Genomic DNA, 6361 nt, shown 5'->3' on the forward strand with positions numbered 1-6361 from the left:
TGTGTGTAAATCTGGACTGAGCCAAGCCAGCACTCCAGCCCTGAGACTTCATTTGACGTTTAAGTCTGTCAATTTTATAAAGGTCTGTGCTTATTGCCAGACCTTTATAAAATGACTTCCCTATCCTTAAGTTTCTAACCTTGATTCATCTCCCATTCATCTGTAATTCAACACAAATTTTTCCTCAGGAGAAGTAAACTAAGCCTTTTTATAGTTGAGAAAATCTTTTGGTGTCCTCACAAGTAAATGATTATTTCATTGAATTTATAATATCACCTTTTAAATATATTTTTCTCAACTCCATAGAATTCTCTACAGAATGAAAGTCTAAGAGCAACTAGAGTTTTGTTTTTATGCATATAATCTATATCTTTTGTTTGGGTGTTTGCTAGATTTACACGTACATGCAAGCATACTTATAACTCACAGACTAAATAATGGAAGCCCAAAAGACAGCCATTTTCTAATCCTTGGAACTTGTAACAGTTGCCTTATATTGCATTAAATAATTTTGTATAAGTGAGTAAGTTGAAGATCTTGAGAGAAGTAGATAATATTGGATTATCTAGGTGAGCAATAAATGCAATAACATGTATCCTTATAAAAGAGAGGCAGAGGGAGATTTGACACACAGAAGAGAAGGCGATGTAACCACAGAGGCAGAGTTTAAAGTGATGCAGCCACAAGCCAAGGAATGCCAGCGGCCACCAAAAGTAGAAGAGACAAAGAACAAATTCTTCCCTGGAGCCTATGGAGGGAAGGTGGCCCTGCTGACACCTTGGTTTTGACACAATGAAACCGATTTCAAATTTCTAATCCTCAGAACTGTGAAAGAATAAAGTTCCATTGTTTAAACCTTAAGTTTGTGTTACTGTATTACAGCAGCCATAAGAAACTAATACATAAAATAAAACTTCACCAAGATATATCTAAGTATTATTTATCTAACATAATTTTTCCTACGATTTCAAAGCTACTTTCAATCTGCCAGCTAATATACATCTTAATTTGGTGAAAGTTTTCATGTGTATATCTTTCTGTTTTCTCTGCTTTGTCTGCTCTGTTCTTGCCTCCCATAGTCCTATTATACATGAGTCAAATTACCTTAATCTGTCCCCCTTTACCCTCGCTTTAATTTTTCTTTATTCCTTTCCTTAGAAATACTCTGATTTGGGAAAATTTCCTTCTGGTGTTTGCTCTTGCTCCCAGATTTGTCTTCTGTAACTAATCCGTTATTTTTATTACCACAATTATTTTTATTAAATTTTATAATTTTTTGCATCTCATATAGTTTTTCTTATTTCAACTTATTCTCTCTTTATAATTCATTGTTACAATTTCATAAGTATAAAAATTCCTTTGATCTTTCAAAAATAAATTTTTATATGTTTATAAATACTCTAAAATTTTCTTTTATTTCTGCACTAGCAGAATTTCAAAAGCAGGCTAGCTTTACATATGGAAAGATAATTCATCTGAAAGCCTGAATTAAAAAAAAATTTTTTTTAATTCTAAAAAAGTAAAGGGGTCTAGGTTGGAATTATGTGTGACATCTGTGCAGAAATTTCTATGCTGGAAAAAGAAAAAAAAAACTACATCCTCAAAACCTGTGAATCAGTGTGTCAGAAATCTTACATCAGAAACTCAAAGAGATATATCACTCAAGAAGAAATAACTCAGCTATGGTAATATCAACTGATGATCACACTATTGGTATTCATTGTCCTGTAGAAAAGACTACTGAAAATGTTTCAAATAATAGTCACAAGAACTGTAAAATTATTTTTACTGGATCACAGCACTAGTTTTCATTTTGAGTAGGCACTTCCACCAGTAATTTTATTTTTGTTGTAATAGAAGCTCAATAACTGTCAGATATACCTTATATAGTATGCCTATATGTTCAGCATCATTTAAAGACTCCATTTTTCACTGAGATTTTTTTTCGATTAAGTCAAGAGGCATGGTGCCGGTAACTCTGAGATGGAATAAATCAACTCGTGGCTCGGACATAGTAAATTCACCAAATGCTTCTTCTTTTTATTGTTTTAAAATAGCACTCAAGGGCTTCCCTGGCGGCGTAGTGGTTAAGAATCCACCTGCCAATTCAGGGGACACGGGTTCAAGCCCTGGTCCGGGAAGATCCCACATACCGTGGAGCAATTAAGTCCGTGCACCAAAACTACTGAGCCTGCACTCTAGAGCCTGTGAGCCACAACTACTGAGCCCACGTGCCACAACTACTGAAGCCTGCATGCCTCTTGTGCTCCACAACAAGAGAAGCCACAGCAATGAGAGGTCCGCTCACCACAATGAAGAGTAGCCCCTGCTCGCCGCAACTAGAGAAAGCCCGCACGCAGCAACGAAGACCCAACGCAGCCAAAAATTAATTAATTAATTAAAAAATAGCACTCAAGATGAACAAGTGGGAGCCACTAAGCTAAGAGATTGTAGATGCCATAATTAAATATCAAAATGTATTTTAAATATGATAATATTTTTCAGTAATAAACTAAGGAAATAATGACCTAATTCAGTAAGTTCTAAGAAAAATTCTTGCCTCATGCAAAATTTCTGCAAATTCTTGGTCCCAAAACTGAACTCATTGAAATTACGAAACTGAGGCAGGAGATAGATGGGCCCTAGGCTGAGCAGCTGGAGTTTGTCCCCTGTAGACAGATACTCCAAAATAGCAGGAGGGAGGAGAAGCTGAGCCCTGCCCAGATCAGAGACCACACATATCTCATTCTTGAAGTCAAGGAGACCTCTCGACTCTACATTCACAGAAAGGCTTGTTGGAGGTCAAAAGGGAGTGATGTCAACCTACCCATAGGCCTCTTCACTATAATCCGTCTTGGCTAAGAGATGCGCATGCACACAGGGAAGGACCCTGAGATATACCAAATACGGACTCAGAACCAGGCAAAGCAAGATGATTGGCCAAAGGAAACCCAGAAGAAATGCCCCATATAAGCGATTCAAACTACCATGAGGGTGAGACCTCTCTCTGAGCTCACCCCTGTGTGTTTATTGACATGTACTCTTTTTCCTCTTAATAAACACTTTACTTGTTTCACTACTTTCCGTCTTTGTGGGAATTCATTTCTACAAAGATGCAGGGCCAGGGCCTTGTCACTAGCCAGTAGTCTAGTGCCATGGCCTGACTTCAATCTCTGGCTGGGAACCAACATCCTGCTTCAAGCCAATGCAGGCCAAGGCCACCCAAGATCAAAACCAGCACAGGATTTACAGGAAAATGCTAGAATCAAAAGAAAAAAAAATCAGGAAAATAAAGGATGGACAAAAAACACCCACTACGAAAAAAAAAATTCTTGGAGCAGATAAAAATTGTGACCAAATATATTGTCATTAAACTAAAAAATCTTAATAAATAATTATATAACAAATAGTTCAAAGCAGAGATAAAAGAATTCAGGAAAGACATCATAAGTAACAGAGATACAACACATGAGTCAGCAAAGCACAAGACAGAAGGAGGAAAAAATAAAATCTCAGGTAGGAAGCCCACATTAAGAACATCATAAAAGAGAACGATCCTGGCTGAAAACACACTGACAATATGACAGGATTGAAAAGTAAACAAAATAAGATAAAAGGAAAGCAAGAGTAAAAAAAGACAAAGATGAATAGGAACGATTGAAGAAGGAGATACAGCACAATCAGCTTGCTAACTGTGAAAACTGAAACAGGAGGACAAAAAAGAATTGGTGATGTAATTCAGGGAAAAAAGTATGTTAAATACAAACATTTTGCCTATAAATTGAATAAGGGCACTATTTCTCAGGGAGAAAAAAATGTTAGAGTAGTACAGTATCCTAGGACTTCTCCAAGACTTTAAAAAACTTCTTCTTTGTGAGAAAGATTAGGAAACAACATAAATGTCCACTAATAGGAAGGTGTTAAAGCTAATTTGGTTTATTCAGAAAATGGAATACCATGCAGCAGTTGGAATCGGTAATTGACTACTTATGTGTTGATATGGAAAAATCTCGAAGATTCTTTTAATTGAAAGATATCAATGTGAATAATATTAAAGATGTGCTATTGAAACAGAGCAGGACCCTATGACCCTTGCCCCCCCCCCATGTCCTCAGCCTGCCTTTTGTCTGTGGAAAAACTTTATCCAAAGAATAAGTTTAATCAGACAAGTGAGAAAATGCAGAAACAAAGGAAAACAGTCAGAGACCAAATAATAATAGTTTAGTCATTGAGCATAGTCAAGGACCTTTAGTTCCTCCTCAAGGGCTACAGATAATATTCTGAGCCATATCCTGTGAGCCATCTTAGAGATACTAAAACCCCCAGCAGGAGGAAGAAGTCAACTATGTGATGACCAGGCTGTAGCCATGACATAAGCTGCCACAATTCTGAGAACTGGCCTCAAAGAAATTGGAACAAACCAACCCTGGAACTGAAGATTAGCTGTACTTAAAACGATCAAATTGACACTGGTCAGACCACCGATGACCAATTTCAAGATGACTGTCAGAACTGACTGTATTGTTTCTGCCTGTAGCCCCCTCCTTCGGTCTATAAAAGCTCCTGCCCACTGATTGTCGGGGGAGGGGGGGAGATGGCCTCTGGACAGGTGTCCACCCTCCTCCTGGTTGCTGGCATCCAAAATAAAGAAAACTTTCCTTTCCACCAACCTGGCCTCTTTATTAGGTTTTGAGCGGCGAGCAGCCGGACCCCACTTTCGGTTACATTATTATTTCTATTTAAAAGCAATATGTTTGGTATCTATGCTTAGATATATATAGATTCTCTCTGGGAACACGTTTTAAAAGTACTATAGCAGTGAATACCTCTGGGGAAGGAACTAGATGACTGTGATAGAAATGTAAGACTGAGAATTATTTGTCATGTTCTGTCTTTGAGTGCCTTTTATATTTTGTAGCATGGGCATATATTACCTATTCAAAACAAATAATAACATGTAATTGTAAAAAGGCAGCCAAACCTGTTAAATTATTTGCAGGGAAAAAAATATATAACAACAACTGAATACCCATACTGTTGCTTTTGACAGGCATTTTTCTGCAATATCAAACATGTTAATACCTTTGTTACCAAAAGCTCGACCTCTCTGTACGCTGGTGCCAAATCAAATCTCGGAGACAGAGTTTTAGGTGAAGTAGGAAAGGATAGCTTTATTACTTTGCCAGGTAAAGGGAGACACACCAGGGGTTTCTGCCTCGAAAAACTATGTGTGCCAACCCCAAAGGATTTGATGAGGGGTTTTATAACAATAATTCAAAAGTGAAGTCTCTGACAAGATTAGGGTGTGTGTAGGGCCTGCACTCCTTTAATCTCGTCTCAGGTGGTTAGTCTCCTAATCTTGATGAGCTTCTCTGGTCCCTTCATTCTTGCCTCAGGTGGTTTCTTGGCCACTATCCCCCTTGATTAGTGACTGCTTGAATCCACCTTTTGGAACTCAGGGAAGTTCATGAAGGCTGGAGTCTTGCCTGTAAGAAATGGGGGACAAAAGGGCCTCCGTGCCTGGAAGCTCCACAGGGCTTCACTCGGTTTCACCTTCAATTACTTAGAGTAGTATTTTGCTGCTAACTCATTCTGGAGGATCCATGAAGGCAGTGTTATTCAAAATTATACATTTGGCAAAGAAATTTACTAAAGTCCTTCAATGTCTATGGATAACTGGTAACACCTGCCCTTAACATTTCCAGGCCAAAATGGCTCTTCCACGCTCCGCAGTGCAGAACTCTGGGATCTCAAACAAGGCATTGATTCTTTTACAGGAAAAAAATATATATAGCCAATAGGACTCCTTAAATGAAAATACAATTTATAGTCTTTAATTTCCAAAATGAGCACTTACAGTTTGCTTCAATCAGTATCAGAATGTACCTATATCCTGGGTTTTTGGAACACATGAAATGGATGTGAAGACTTGCCCAAAACCCAGGCCATTTCACCCCCTTAAGAGATAAAGGAAAAGAAGCATCAAAATTTGAATAACAAACATACCCAGAGAGAATTTCTTTGACCTTCTGTTACCCCTATACATTCCCTTTCTCCCTTTTTCTGTTGATAAGATAGAAGAGGAGGTTAACAAAAAGCAAAAATGTCATAATACCATGCCCAGGCAGATTCTTTGTCAGATAATCAGGTCTGTTTTCTGATCAAGATAAAGCCACTTTTTCTTAGAATGTTCACCATACTCGCTTCTGCAGTTTCTGAATAAAGCAAATATGACTCTTATACGTAAGATACTGTTTTTTGCTACACAGCAAAACTTTCTCCCTCAAGAAGCAGTGCATTGATTTCCATTCTGTTGCAAGTTCCTTATCTATGTTTCCAACTACTCAGAAGGTCTTATTTA

This window comes from Leucopleurus acutus (assembly GCF_964270905.1).
Source record: "Leucopleurus acutus genome assembly, chromosome: 5".
NCBI classification, from domain to species: Eukaryota; Metazoa; Chordata; class Mammalia; order Artiodactyla; family Delphinidae; genus Leucopleurus; species Leucopleurus acutus.